This window comes from Homarus americanus, unplaced genomic scaffold, assembly GCF_018991925.1.
Source record: "Homarus americanus isolate GMGI-L3 unplaced genomic scaffold, GMGI_Hamer_2.0 scaffold51859, whole genome shotgun sequence".
In the NCBI taxonomy this organism is placed as follows: Eukaryota; Metazoa; Arthropoda; class Malacostraca; order Decapoda; family Nephropidae; genus Homarus; species Homarus americanus.
The window spans coordinates 18,603,327-18,619,015 of NW_024711292.1; the positions used below are offsets into that span (position 1 = coordinate 18,603,327).

Consider the following 15,689-nt stretch of genomic DNA (forward strand, 5'->3'; position numbering starts at 1 on the left):
GACATTGTGTCAGGTCAGTTACACGAGATCCACTAATCCCCCAAATAATCTGTGCTTATTAAAACCTGTACCCTTGATATACAATACAGTACAGTGGTCCCTCGGTTAACAAACACAATTCGTTCTAGAAGGTCATTCGTTAACCGAAACCATTGTTTCAATGGGATTATGGGTAATTGGTTCCAGCTCACCGAAAATTACATACAAACGAAAAATAAATGCAGTAAAGTACACTTACTTTGAGGAGTACATGTAGAAGGCTCCTGGTTGATGATGAGAATTAGAAGTGGGGGTGAAGGAGAAGGGAGAAGAGAAGGCAGTGGGGTGGAAGAGAAATCACCCCATGCTTCATGCCGCCATTTCACCCATAAAATTGTAAGTTCACTTGGTGTAATTCAAGATTATTTTATTTAAATCAACACTGCACTGCATTATATATTGTCAATATGTAAAATAAATTTCAGAATGACCAATAATTGTACTGAAAAATGTAAAAATAGTTTATGTTCAAGAGAATCTCAAGCAAGATGCTTCCTACACTGGGCAGAGACACAAACTGACGCCATTCTGGGTGAGTCAGGTGGCTGTTTGGCGCGTTAAAAACTAGTTCCCTGCACTTCAATTATGTTAAATAATTGTTAAAATGACTAAAAATTTTAATATATGACTTGGAAAATTATTGAACAGTACAACCTTCTTGATATTTACTCAAATGGTAACGAATTTAAGCCCTAAAACCGATTACTGTATTGGCAGACTAATACTCCAGCTGGCGAGCAGGAGAAAGCATGCTGACACGATTTCGTAAACCAAATTTTTGTTCGTTAATCGAGTTGAAGATTCTTATGGAAGGTAATTCGTTAACCGAAATTTCGTTAACCGAGGCGTTTGTTAACCGAGGGATCACTGTACTGTATAGTACTACAGGGGGGGTATGTATATACAGTCATGCGCCGGTTAACGTCCTAGATACGTCCTTGGAAACGTGACGTTAACCGAAATGGACGTTGTCCGATCATCACATAAACTTTGTATTTATACTTACGTGTATGTGGAATACAAGTTGAGAACCCTTTATCCGAAATTCCGAAAACCGAAAGTTTTTTGTGGGGAGCTTTTTTTTTTTTTTTTTTTTTTTTTTTTTTTTTTTTTTTTTTTTTTTTTTTTTACAGGGATTATTAGCCCACCCGGGCACAGGTCACTGACCCACATCGGGGCCTGGGGGGCAAAAATGTAATAGTAATAATAATTATTCATAGTAAATAAAATTTTTAATAATTATACACCAAAATAAAATAATAATGATTACAATAATAATAATAATAATAATAATAATAATAATAATAATAATAATAATAATAATAATAAAAATAAAATATATTAATAATAATAATAATAATAACAACAATAATACTGTAATAATAAAATAATAATACAGTAAAGAAATACAAGAATGAAAAAAAGATCAAAAGTGAGAAACACGACCTAGACCTATGAATTATTATTATTATTATTATTATAATTTTTATTATATTTTAGACCCCCAGGCCCCAATGTGGGTCAGTGATCTATGCCCGGGTGGGCTAATACACATAAAAAAAAAAACCTAACCATTCTGAAAACCGAAATGCCTCTGGCCCAAGGATTTCGGATAAAGGATTATCAACCTGTACTATATCTGGACATATACACTTTTACTCTTAAATCACTACTGTAATGTGATACAAGTGATTAATTTTTATTTCTTGTGCAAAATACATGACGTTTATATTAAAATTATTCACTGTTTTAAAGTTTCAGCACGCAATGGGGAGAGAGAGAGAGAGAGAGGGTGGGAGGCGGCAGAGGCGTGGGGAGGGAGGTATGTTTGACAGTTGGCACAGGCCCAGGTCTGTAGCGTGTATATTTATCAGTTCTTAAGTGACTAAGCTTTCAAAAAGCCAGTGAAATGACTGGGTGAATATAATAAACATTGCTGGGATTCTTGTAACATACCGATTAATTTGAATACAGTAAACCCTCGCTTTCTGCGGCTTCACTTCTACGCATTTCCACGTTTAAACCCACCGAACCGGAATGCTACTTTCATGATGTGTACCCTACGCGGAGAGGGGCTGGTGGTCCTCTCGCGCCATTTTTGGATCCAAACCTCCGCCATCGCTCCGCCATGTTGTATAGCTGCGCAGTAGGTTGCGCAGTGGTCTTTGTTGTGCTTGTGCTATGGTGGCGTCATATGATGTATCGGACTGTGATTGGGCCAAGCAACCTTACCTCCTCGCTAGCTGTGATTGGTTTAATGTACTATAGCGTGCCCCTTGTGAAGCGTTAAACACTCCAACCTACCGCGTCAGTTACCCTCGGCTACACCGTGTATATCGGTATCCATTGTTCCGTAAGTGGCTTCCACGGACCACCACCTACCACCACAAAAGGAAACCTTGCATTACTGGACCTTGCGCCCCTAAGCCAAAAGATATCTGACGTTCCTTAAGATACGAAATTAAGTACAGATGGAAGTACAAGAGTTGGAGAAAGAATAAGACAGGTTGATCTCGCGCCAGCATAGTGTTAACGAATCAACTATCAGGACAATGAATAAAGAAGGATGCAGCGGCCAAGATAAAGGGCACATGAACATCACAAAGTCTGGGTGCTTCTATGATCAAGTACCATTAGGTGCTTCTCAAGACGGAAAAATTACTTGTGAGCTACTTGGTAGTATGGCGGTGGACGCAGCTGGCTCAGTTAAGAATGCATACGTGAACTGTATGCTGCACTGTATGCTGCGGTGTCACGTAAGATGGGAATTGAAACCATTTAATGGCTCTGTGTGTGGTTGCAGGGTTTAGAAAGAGAACAAGATCCCACCAATATTAACATTGGTGGTGAAAAATGTGCTGACTTGATGTTGCGGCTAGGAATTTCCTCCATTTTTCATTGAGATTATGGAGAAGGACAGTACAGCGACCAGGTGTTTAACATGGACGAATCTGGTCTTTTTGGAAAAAAGCTACCTTCAAGACAACCGTTCTGAAGAATGCCAGCAAAGTGTCGGGGCAGAAGTTCCCAGAAGGGCGCATCACCATCCTGTTTTACCCAATGCCTCCGTTTTCTAGCTCAAGTTGCTCGGTGTTCCACACAGCACACAAACCCTTGCGCCTACAAGAGCATGGACATGACCAAGCTAAATGTCCACTGGCTGACCCCGTCGTAAGGTGTGAATGTAATCTCTCTGTCCCTCTCTGGTTTGATGACTGTTTAGTTCCCGGCGTGAAGAAATTCTGTGAGCAACAGAATGTTCCACATTCAGGGCCACATTTGCTGCTTGACAGCGCACCAGGACACTTTCGCCCCTACTGTTGGATGCGGCACCCCAATGTAAGTGATGCTGCTTCCTCCCAACACTACGTCATTAATACAGCCCATGGAACAAAAATTAATCTGCAATGTGAAGCTGCATTCTCTGCAAAAATTTAAGCTCTGAGCATTTTAACGTGAAGAGTTCACGTAACCTGAGTGACACCTAGGCGAAAATGACGAACAACAGTTGGCAGAGCAAGAAGTGCCTGGTGAAACAATTTTGAAACTGTTCAATGTCAAGAAAGCTGTGGACTTCTTGGTGAGCATGCGTCAGGATCAATATCTGTAGCAACTTTTCATCACGCATGGAACATGTTTGCAAGGTATTCCGGGTGGGGAGGCAGAAGTAAATCTGTGACTGGTGAGGTTCAGACTGTTGCAGTAGCAGTGAACCTTGCCAGAGAAGCTGTGCAGAGTGTTGGCTGCAGGCTTCTCTGAGACCACCAACAGCGACATCACAGAGTGATAAGGGATCCTGATGTGGCAGCGTCAGTGAAGAGGCAGGTGGTGTGTATCATCCCAAGAAGAGCATAAGTTACATAGTAATATGAGGATGCCCTCCAGGTACTATTGAAAGTCAAGCTCCTCCTCCACCAGCGCTAACCCGATGCGAAAATCTTCACTACTGGCTCTTGCGAACTATGGAGCCCTACATCAAGGTGTATCACGGTAGCATCAACACCAGCCGTCAGCAAAGCATAACGAGTTCTTAGCCGCAACCCACAGCCAGCCCAAAGGCAGTATTAAGTGACAGAGACAGTGATGATGACTTTGAGGATTTGTCAGGGAGGCGCACTAGTAAGTGTGGATGACAGTGATGAAGACTCACCTGAGGGACAGTAGCCTGCCCTCTGCCTCAGACAAGCCTCCATTCCCTCATGACCCACATCTCACTGCGTAGATGTGCTTACAACATTGTTTTTTTGCTAACTGATATATATTAATCTCTTATTGATTGTTCCCTTCAATATTATGTGTGTGTAGACCATCATAAAGTTAAGAGCGTTATTTTTACTAAAAAGCATGCGTGTAGCCGGGAAAAAGTGGAGTTTGGGAGGATCGGCCAGGTCTCTATTTCAATTAATCCCCTGTATTTATGTTGTTGTTCGCTACGGCAGACGCCGTGGGTTCAATTGACAGCGTAAAGTGAGGGTTCTGTATAAACATGCTACTATAATTTGCACTAGACATAACAATTTTAGTACGTAATCAAATTAGTACATGTGCACTCCAGCTTTGCACTAAGGTCATTTATTTCTAATACGTTTCTTTTAGTATGGTGTGTGCATGTAAATGGATGAAAATAATTGAAAAATCTATGTAAATTTACCCAAATATACAGTTGAAAAACTATTTTTATAAATGTTCTACAGTATTGTACATTAATGTACAACAATTTTTATCTCTTGAGCAAAATATATGGCGTTTATATTCAAATTATTGGCTGTCTTGCAAGAGATTCCAGGAGATACAAATTATAATCTCCTAACTTTAGTCTGAGATATTATATAAGATAAAACTGTAAGCCTAAAGCCTTGACTGAGCAGATTAGGGAGGGAGGGACTGAGCCAGCGGTGGGGATGAGGTGATAAGTTTGAGCCGAAGATCCTCTCTGTGTTTATTTAACAGTCCTACTAAGCTTCTCTCATTTAAATGCCAGTGATGACCTAGGAGAATATTATTAACATTGCCAAATTCTTGTAAGATACTGATTTATTTGAATATAAACATGTTGTAATTACGCACTAGACATAACAATTTTAGTACAATTATCAAATTAGTACATGTGCACTCCAGCTTTTGCACTAAGGTCATTAAATTTCTTTTATATGTTTCTTTTAGTATGGTGTGTGCATGTAAATGGATGAAAAATAAATGAAGAAATTTATGTAAATCTACCCAAAAATACAGTTGAAAAATGTATATAAATGTACTACAGTATTGGACACTAATGTACTACATTGTTTATATCTTGAGTATTAAAATATATGAGGCTTATATTTAAATTGGCTCTCTGTCTTGCAAGGATTTCAGCAATGCAAATTATATTATCCTAACTTTAGTCTGAGATATTATATAAATAAACAAAAGAAATCCTGCAATCTTATGTCTGGGAACACAAGGAGAATGGCGTGTGGGAAGAGGGGGAGCAGGGGAGGGGAGCAGGGGGGGGCAGGGGGAGGCAGGGGGAGCAGGGGGGGGCAGGGGGGGCAGGAGGTGAGGTGAGGTGACAGGATGTCTGGGCGTTTGTTTGTTTTATTTATTTATTTATTTGAGATAAAGATTTGACAGTTAGGCTGAAGTCCTGCCTGCGTGTTTTGTTTGCTTATCATTGTTGCTTAAGAGTGACAAAAGCTCTTCTCATAATTTGCCACCCAAGCGACTGGGTGAATGTAACTTATTGGAGGATTCTTGTAAGATAGTAATTTATTTGAATGCCTGTATAAACAAGCTATATTTGCAATAGACAACAATTTTAGTACTGTAATCATTTAGTACATGTACTTGATACAGGTTTATAGGTCATTGTTTGTACAATATTGACTAAATTCACTAGATAGCGTCGCCTGGCAACAATCTATAAGATACGCGATGCATATGTGACTGTGCCGCTCCAGAATACATTTAGGTCAGCTAGGTCATTATTTGAATGTTTTTTTTTTTTAATTTAAATTTTTAATTGTTTATTCATTGATAGAGGAAGCGGGATCCTTGTGCTGCTGTCACTTGGTACCTGTGCCCATAACACCAGAAGCAACTGGCCAGTGTCACAAGTATATTTATTCAGTACAGTACAGTCATCCCTTGGTTGTCGGCGCCTAATTGGGACCCGCCGATAACGAAAATTACAGAACCTATGGGATTTATTCTAGTGGTTCCAGGCACCCAAGACCCAACTCAAGTTTGCATTTTATGACCATTTATACCCACTAAATATATACCGTATATAATGTTATGGTAAATATCATTATACACACAGGCATGGCTAGGTTTATTACAAAGTGATGAAAAAGGTGCAGCAACCTGCTGTAGTCCACAAACATGTAGCTGTCTTTTTTGTTTGGTCCCCATCATACGAGTCCGTTTTCTCTCACATCAGGGCGCCTGGGTCCTCCGTTTTCTCTCTTAATCATAAGTGCACCAGAGACTTCACTGTACTTAGTAATGCCACAGAATTTGAAATTGCAACCCCAATTGCATCTGGGGGTTGCAATTATTGAACAACAGATATGTCTGATTACAGCAAATGTGTTATTGTCAATTTGTAGGTGAAAGATTTTATCCTCAATAGATGTAGGTTAACATTACACCTGGAGGCAAATGTTTAGAAATAGCCTAAGATAAAGAAGCATATTCCTTTAACACATAATATCTGACCAATTATGGGGAGGATCATTGTGTCTCTCCGTCAAGAAGTCGTGGAGTGGTGGTCAGCAGGCGTCCGCGGATATTTTAATTTATTTATTTATTTTTTTTTTTTTTTTTTTTTTTTTTTTGGGGCACAGGCGTATATCTTGATCGGACGTTATTACGGTCGGGCGTTAACGCGCATGACTGTATACCTCATAGGTAAAAAATGTCATTCAAAAAATCTTCAGGTCGTAAGGCCCATAATCCCCGCCCATCAATGCATTGACCTGACATTACATCAGGTCAGGTTAGTAACAGCCATTATCTCACCCAACTTTTCACCCAAAAGTGCCGTACAGTACATAAGAACACTTGCCAGCAGTGCATAATATTTTAATTTATTTATTTATTTTTTTTTGGGGAAGCGACGATATGCGATCGGACGTTGTTCGGTCGGACGTTAACCGCGAGACTGTATACCTCATAGGTAAAAAATGTCATTCAAGAAATCTTCAGGTCGTAAGACCCACTAATCCCCCGCCCATCAATGGGTGACCTGACATTGCATCAGGTCAGGTTAGTAACGTGACCCAATAATCTCCCACCCAACTTTTCACCCAAAGTGTATTACAGTACATAAGAACACTTGCCAACAGTGCATAACAGAGACATGACCGATCGCCCAAGCGACTAACGAGCCAATCAGTGGTGAAGAGGATATAAGTAACACCGCTGTATTCACCTACTCATACACAGGTTTTGGTTTTTACCCCCCCCCCCACCCCCCCCCCCACCCCCCCCCCACCACCCCCCCCCCCCCACCCCCACACCACACCCCCCCCCCACCCCCCCCCCCCCCACACCCACACCCCACTCACACCCAACCAACAAAAAGGAGGAGGTCTTATTGTCTGACAAATTGGTGATGTGGGTAAATATCAGCTGTTGAGGAGCACTTGGCAACACTCATTTCCACTCCATCTCTGCTTTCACCCATATTTTAAAACGTTATGTAATGTAATGTTGAAGGGATACAACTTTGCCCATCTATACTTATACTTATCACAATCTCTCGAAAAATACTTCAGGTTTTGTGTTTATTCAAGACATCTTCAGGTCATTAACCCACTAATACCTCAAGAAAGGGTGACCCGACATTCCATCAGAAGGTCAGTAATATGAGATCACTAATCCCCCACCCTACCTCCACCTGACATTGCGTCAGGTCAGGTACACGAGACCCAATAATACCCCACAGCTCCATGGTAGTGGAAAATACCAGTCTTTGCTGTAACACACAGCTTCATTAGTGCCCATATCATATAGATTTTTAATTTTCAAATACTGTATATTTATTTTACCAAACTTTTAAATAAACTATTATGGATTATTATAGGAAAGAAATGGAGTTTCTAACTTAATTAGAACTGTATTTATGGACTCTGGTAGTTTAGACTCAAGGATAACATCCCCAGCACCCAGAAACATTCTGGGGAAGTGGGCCAGTGTCTGTTTGTGCAAGATGTCTAGTTTAGACACTCGGAAACTTTTCCCAGTAACCGGAAAAGATTCCGGGGATAAGGAATTTTTCCGGGTTTGAGAAAGTTGTCTGGTTAGCCGGAAATCTCTTTATCAGAAGTGCTCTGCATCAATTGTTCTGGCCAATAGGGATATCACTGTCCTAAAAAAAAAGTCACAATAAGAAACAATTTGCTAAATTGAAAATAATAAAATTTGAGGTAATTAACACCTACTGCTGTGATCTACAAGTATTTGTTTAATAATCTATCAATCACTTGTTTGACAACAATTATTTCCAGTTCTAGAATAATTAGAGACACAACTTAAGACACCCAGAGCTACTAAGACCAACCCCCCATGCACTCCTCTCAGTCCCAGACCTCCATAAAATATCCTGGTGTGAAGGTGTGGACAACTTACCTCCACCCATCCGAGTAAAGACTACGCTCCCCTCCTTTAAATCATCTCTAAAATATCTATTGTCTAAGAATTAATATTTTTTGTAATACATACTTTATATTCCAGCTTGCATTGTACCACCCAAACCATTTTTTCAGAAATTATCATGTAGATAGATAGAAATTACCATTGAAATAAATATATTTGCCAACTAGACATGGTACTGAAAGCTCTGTCCTCTTGTTCCACCTTAATACAACCCATGTTGTACTGCTTCCCTCCATTATCATATTTATGTACAGTGGTCCCTCGGTTAACGAGCAATATCCGTTCTAGAAGGTTGCTCGTTAATGAAAAACTCATTAACCGAAACCATTGTTTCAATGGGTTATTGGGTAATTGGTCTCAGCTCACTGAAAATTGCCAATAACAACAAAAGGTAGAACAGTACACTTCCTTTGAGGTGTATGTAAAAGGCTCCTGGATAATGATGATGATGATGATGGGAATTAGAAAGAGGGTGGAGGAGAAGGGAGAAGAGAAGGCATTGGTGAAGAGAAGTCACTCCATGGCGCCATTACACCCATAAAATTTTAGTTCTCTTGGTGTAATTCAATATTATTTTCTTTAAATCAACACTGCACTGCATTATATATTGTCAATATGTAAATAAAATTTCAAAATGACCAATAATTTGCTTGCAAACACAGAAAAAAAACGTTTAGTTGAAGAGAGTCTCAAGCAAGAGGTTATCTCCACTGAAAAAACACTAAGACTGACTACTGTATGGTGTGTTGAGAGGCTGGAAGGCGCGCATAAAACTAGTTCCATTTCCAATTATGTTCAATAATTGTTAAAATGACTAAAAAATTTAATATTAAACTTTAAAATTATTGAATAGTACAGTGATCCTCGGTTAACGAAGACCTCCAGTAATCTAAATTTGGTTAACGAATTACCTTCCAGTAAGATTCTTCACTTTGGTTAACGAGCAAACCTCGGTTAACGAATTCCTTACAATTTTTCCAACATATGTTGCCTGCATTTGCTGCCCATCAGTTATCCGCAATCACAGTAATTCGGGCTTAAATTTTACCATTTTAGTAAATATCAAGAAGGTTGTACTATTCAATAATTTTAAAAGTTTTATATTAAATTTTTAGATCATTTTAACAATTATTGAACATAATTGAAGTATAGGAAGCTAGTTTTTCGCTGCCAAACAGCTACTCAAACACACCAAGCTTGGTGTCAGTTTGTTTACCAGCTCAGAGGAGGAATATCTTGTTTGAGACTCTTCAACATAAACGCTTTTTTTCTGTGTTTCCAGTCAAATTATTGGTCATTTTGAAATATATTTTACATATTGACAATATATAATGCAGTGCAGTGCTAATTAAAGAAAATAATCTTGAATTACACTCAGAAAACTAAAATTTTAGGTGAAATGGCGCCATGGGGTGACTTCTCTTCCACCCCAATGCCTTCTCTTCCCTCTCCTCCACCAACCTTCTGGAACGAATTGTGCTCGTTAACCGAGGGACCACTGTATAAACTTCTTGATATTTGCTAAAATGGTAAGGAATTTAAGCCCTAGAACCGATTAATGTATTGGCGGACTAATACTACAGCTGGTGGACCGCCAAATGCAAGCGAAAACATGTTCTAATGTCGTAAGAAACTCGTTAATAGATGGATTGCTCAAGTAACCGAAGTTAAGAATCTTATGGAAGGTAAATCGTTAACCGAAATCTCATTAACCGAAATAACCGAGGGACCACTGTATATCAACTCCACTGTAAAGTATGTATATACTTATTGATATACAGTAAACATAAAAAATACAAATACATAAATAAATAAATTAATAAATATCGAAGAGATAACCGTGGTAACATTCTGATATGTTCTTATCACCACCATGCTGTGTACTATTCCAGATGACACTAAATGTTACATAATACTTCCATGAGATAAATTTACAGTATATATATATCAGGTGTCTATTAGAGAGCTCAGGCTCTCAACTAGGTCTGCCATGTTAATACAGTGGTCCCTCGGTTAACAAAATTTCGGTTAACGAATTACCTTCCATAAGAATCTTCAATTCGGTTAACGAATTTTTTTTATTAATGATATCCTACGAAAATCACATTTTGCTTTGAACATCAGCTGTTAAGCTAAGGAGGTACTCAATTCAGTGATCTCTTCTATGTTTACATTCAAATTAATCACTATCTTCTAAGAATTCCAGCAATGCAAGTTAAATTCTCCCCAGTCACTTCTATTAAATTTTATAAGCAAAAACAAAACTCAATCTAAAGGACATAAATTAACAATTAAATACTTCACACCACAGGCATCAACTGTCAAACATGTCAGTGTCACCCTCCCCCCTACCTCCCACCTTCCCAAGAAAGGTTTGGGGGTTTTCAGTAGGCTTAAGTTTTTCTTATAATGTATAATATCTCAATTCGAGATTAGAATATAAAATTTGCGTGCTGGAATCGCGCAGACAGCAAATAATTTGAATATAACGTCATATATTTTACAAGAGATAGGTGTCACCTGTCACGTACAATATTAATTTAAAGTTCTAGTGTATAATATGCGTATATGTAACTATATATGTAGGCATATAGTATGATCCCTCGATTATGAGTGCCTCGATTACTTGAGATTTGATTCAACGAGTTGCAGCCACCAGAACGCCAGCAATTCCTTTGAAGCAATCCCTCGATTAACGAGTTTTTTACGAGCCGACCTCAATATGTTTTTAACTTGCATTTGGCGGTCCCACCAGCTGTAGTAGTCTGCCAGCGTACAGTAGTGGTTCTGGGGGCTTCCCATTCCTTACTATTTTAGTATCAAAGGCGTTTATACAATTCAATAATTTTAAAAAGTTTTTATATTAAATTTTCTAGTCACTTTAACAGACAATGAACTATAATTGAGAGTAATGAAACTAGTTTTATGCATGCCATCAGCCTCTCAACACACCATACAGGCATCCTTCTTTTGTGTCTTTTCAGTGAAACCTGCTCCCCTTTGAGACTCTCTTCAGCCTAGCGCTTTTTTCTGTGTTTACAAGCAAATTGGTCATTTGGGGAAATTTATTTTTATATTGACAATATATAACGCCAGTGCAGTGTTAAATTAAAGAAAAATATTCTTTATTTACAGCTATTAAACTTAAAATATCATGTGTTGACATTGTTTGAATCAGCATGGGTCCAAGAGATCGAAAAAGCGATTTCAATCCAAGTAAAGCAAAAATTATTAAGAAACACAGAAGAAGGCATTAGAATTCGATGTGCTAATGTAAAGAATACGACATGTTGACATCAAATCTTGCCCGACAATTCTTTTTCAGAAAAAGAAAAATTTAAAAGTGAAAGTAGAGAGATAAATCTAGTGTGTTTAAAGGTAGATCCCTAATTGCAGAAAGCAGAGGGGTTACTTCTCCATCTGGATTAGGGGAAAAACAGATGAAAGGTGATTCAGTTTCTACTGAATTTATTTTGTAAGAAAAGAGCCGGGGAGATTTATGAGCATTTAAAGACAGATCAACCTGGTTCTTCAGGCACAGAATTTGAAGATTTTATGGCCAGCAAAGGGGCTGGTTCGAAAAATTTAAGAAAAAGTGTCGCCAATTTAGTGTGATTAGGCATGGGTAGGGCTGCTAGTGCTTTGATGAGAGGAGTGTATAAAGTTCTTGATGGAGTTTAAGAACTGGTGGATGAAGAATTATCTTCCACAGCAAGTGTTCAATGTGGACAGAAACTGAGCTATTTTTGGAAAAAGATGCCCAAGAACATTCATCACCAGAGATGAAGCTTCTTTACCTGGGCATAAACCCATGAAAGACCATCTCACTCTATTGTAGTGTAATCTAATGCTTCAGGGGATTTTCTGACTGAAGCCTATATGTATCTACCACTCTGAAAACCCCAGAGTGTTCAAACAACAAAAATTAGTAGAGAAAGCTTGGAGGTTTATTGAAGTCCAACCCGTGAGGCATGGGTGACAAGACAGCTCTTTAATGAATGGGCTGTTGGTGTTTTGCCCTTCTGTCAAGAAATACCTAACCACCAATAAACTCCTTTAAGGCTCTTCTCCTCATGGTTAAATACCCCTGGTCGCAGCCTTCAACTTACCAGAACTTTGGAGTATCAATTTGACTTTGTGAAAGTGTGTTTTGCCTCAAACGACATCAATCATACAGCCAATGGACCAGAATGTGATCAGCAACTTCAAGAAGTTGTACATGAAGAAAATGTTCAGGAGGTGTTATCAGGCAACTTCCACTGATCCTGAACTAACACTGGCACAGTTCTGGAAGACACAATTTAACATCCTGGAGGCTGTAAAATTGATTGTGTCATCATGGCAAGAAGTCTCCACTAGATCCCTCAATTCTTCATGGAAAGCACTGTGGCCATCAGTAGTCCATGATTTTGAGGGATTTGAGGAAGAAGCAGAGTTGGACCAGGAGATTGTGTCCATTGGTCAGTCATTGGGCCTTGAAGTGGAGGAGGTTGATGTGGAAGAGCTTGTGATGTCCCATGAGGAGGAACTACTCCTGAAGACTTGAAGCAACTAGATGCAATGTTAGAGGCTGACAATGGTCAGGAGGAAAAGGAAAGTGATGACCATATGTCAACTTCAGAGTTGAAAGATGTTATTTACCACTGGGAGAAGTTCAGGAAACTGGCTTCAATGCACCCAGATGTGGAAAAATCTGAACTAACTTTGTGTCATGTTGAGGACACAATGATCTTTAAACATGAGTTAATGATGAGGAGAGATGCCCCCACAGACCAAAATTGACACTTTCTTCAGTAAAAGGCAGAGGGAACAAGATGCTAGCCCTCAGCCTTCCACTTCAAGAAGGAGAGAGGATGTTCATGGTGGAGAATCTGTCAGTCCAGAGGTTCCTGACATTTTCATGGAAGGTGACTCACCTTCCAAGAAGCAGTAAAATGCTTCTCCTCCACCTCCACTTCCTTCTCTTCTCCCTTCTCCTCCTCCACCTCCCACTTCAAATTCACATCAGCATCATCATCCAGGAGCCTTCTACATACACACCTCAAAATAAGTGTACTTTACTCCCTTTTTTGTTGAATTTAGGCAATTTTTGGTGAGCTGGAACCAATTACCCAAAAACCCATTGAAACAATGGTTTTGGTTAACGAGCTTTTCGGTTAACGAGCAACCTTCTGGAACAAATTGTGCTCGTTAACCGAGGGACCACTGTATATATATAGTGATTTAAGGGCGATTTAGGGGAATTTTAGGAGTGTTTCTAACTTTATGCATTTTTGGCTTTACTTTGTATATACTTTTGTGTGAGCTGGAACCAATTACCCAATATCACAATGAAACAATGGTTTCGGTTAACGAACGACCTTCTGGAACGATTTGAGTTCGTTAACCGAGGGACCACTGTATAAAGTGACAATGGATTAAAAAAATATATATATTTTTACCGAAATATGCCCATGTGGGGGTTTGGTAGGTCTTACAACACCTGGGTTCTAAGGGTAAAGGGAAACTTTACTGAATGCCCATTAGACAATGGTGGACTGTGATGGGAGCTTACTGGTATGGAACTCATATTGTGGACCTCAATCTATACTTTTGAGAGTATCAAATTTACTAAATGACAAGTATTCCAAATGTAAGGAGATAAAAAAGTAAGGAGCAAGAAAAACAACAGAACTGATCTGCTTGAATGACAATGTGAGTAGTACAGTAAAAGTCCAAAAATCCGGATGCCAGAAATCCGGACCACCCGAGAATCCGGACTTTTCGAAAACTCAAACTTTTTTTTTTTTTTTTTAGCGGGCTTTTGTGTGTATGTGCGCCTGCATGAGCGCCACAGCTGCACAGTGACTACAAGCGACCACGTAGTTGCCACTTTAAAACGAGCAATCAAACTGTGACAACATGTGTAATTTTGAGTCCTACTCTTTCCATGTACAGAGTACAAGGCCATAATAATGGCTCCTAAAGTAGATAAACTTCGTTGTGTGAAGAGAAAGAAGAACACGTTGAAATTGAGTGACAAACTTGAAATAATTAAGAAACTAGAATGTAAGGTGAGCAATGCTGTTCTAATGGAAACATACCACATTGGAAAGTCTACAATTTATGATATAAAAAAGACAAAAAATAAAATTCTAGAATTCACAGCTTTTTCTTTAAAACTGCTCATTTTGAAGCATGCTATATTTGCTAATGAATAAATTATCAAAATGTACCTGTTCATCTCTTCTTTATTCTTCCTTAAATTTGAATTTTAAAAGTACTGCCTGAGAATCCGGAAAATCCGAAAATCCGGACCGACCCAATCCCCAAGCAGTCCGGATTTTTGGACTTCTACTGTACTGGCAAGTTTGATGGAGCAACTGGAACTGAGATGACTGGTATACGTATAAACTTCCTTTAACACTTAAAGATAGCGACCCCAGGTGACGTTTCTCTACATTCTTAATATTCACTGCATAGTTTGAATGCCTAGCCGGGAGGAAATACTTTGTACAGTGTATAGGATATTTATTTACTTGCTAACTTAACTTCCACATAATCTTTGTCTCAAGTTTAGTGGTCCAGTTACCCACCATCTATTATGATGGATGCATGTCCTTCAATGTCTCATGACACACCTAGCTCCTCCACACCCTCGACAGTAGTGCTTTACATCAAGAGTTACTTGAGTGGCATTGATATAGTATTGAGTGAGGAAGACACGGATTGGGAGGAAACAGATCCAGATAATGTACAATTTGTTGAAGTGGCCAGCAGTGAGGACAGTGATACAGACAATGGCACTTACTCCCCCTTCCCACCCTGCCAGCCACCCCCTCAGCGAGGAATTGATCGTTGGCGCCGTTGTGGTCGTCGACGTAGAGGACCACATGCACACTAGCTACAACAGTACACTTGGAGTGATTGCACTAATTTTATGCCTGAAATACCAGTTTTTGACTGCGGATAAAAAAAAATAAATATACGATCTTACATCGCCCGGGGCATAAAGGTTAAAGCCTAGAGGG

The 15,689-nt window shown here is 39.2% G+C and overlaps 1 protein-coding gene across 4 annotated transcripts in view; it reads right to left on the reverse strand.

The window, feature by feature from the left end:
- Positions 1-15,689, reverse strand: part of LOC121854641 (putative glycerol kinase 5) — a gene marked incomplete at its 5' end in the record, with an annotated part of 197,031 nt that overhangs the window by 78,800 nt on the left and 102,542 nt on the right.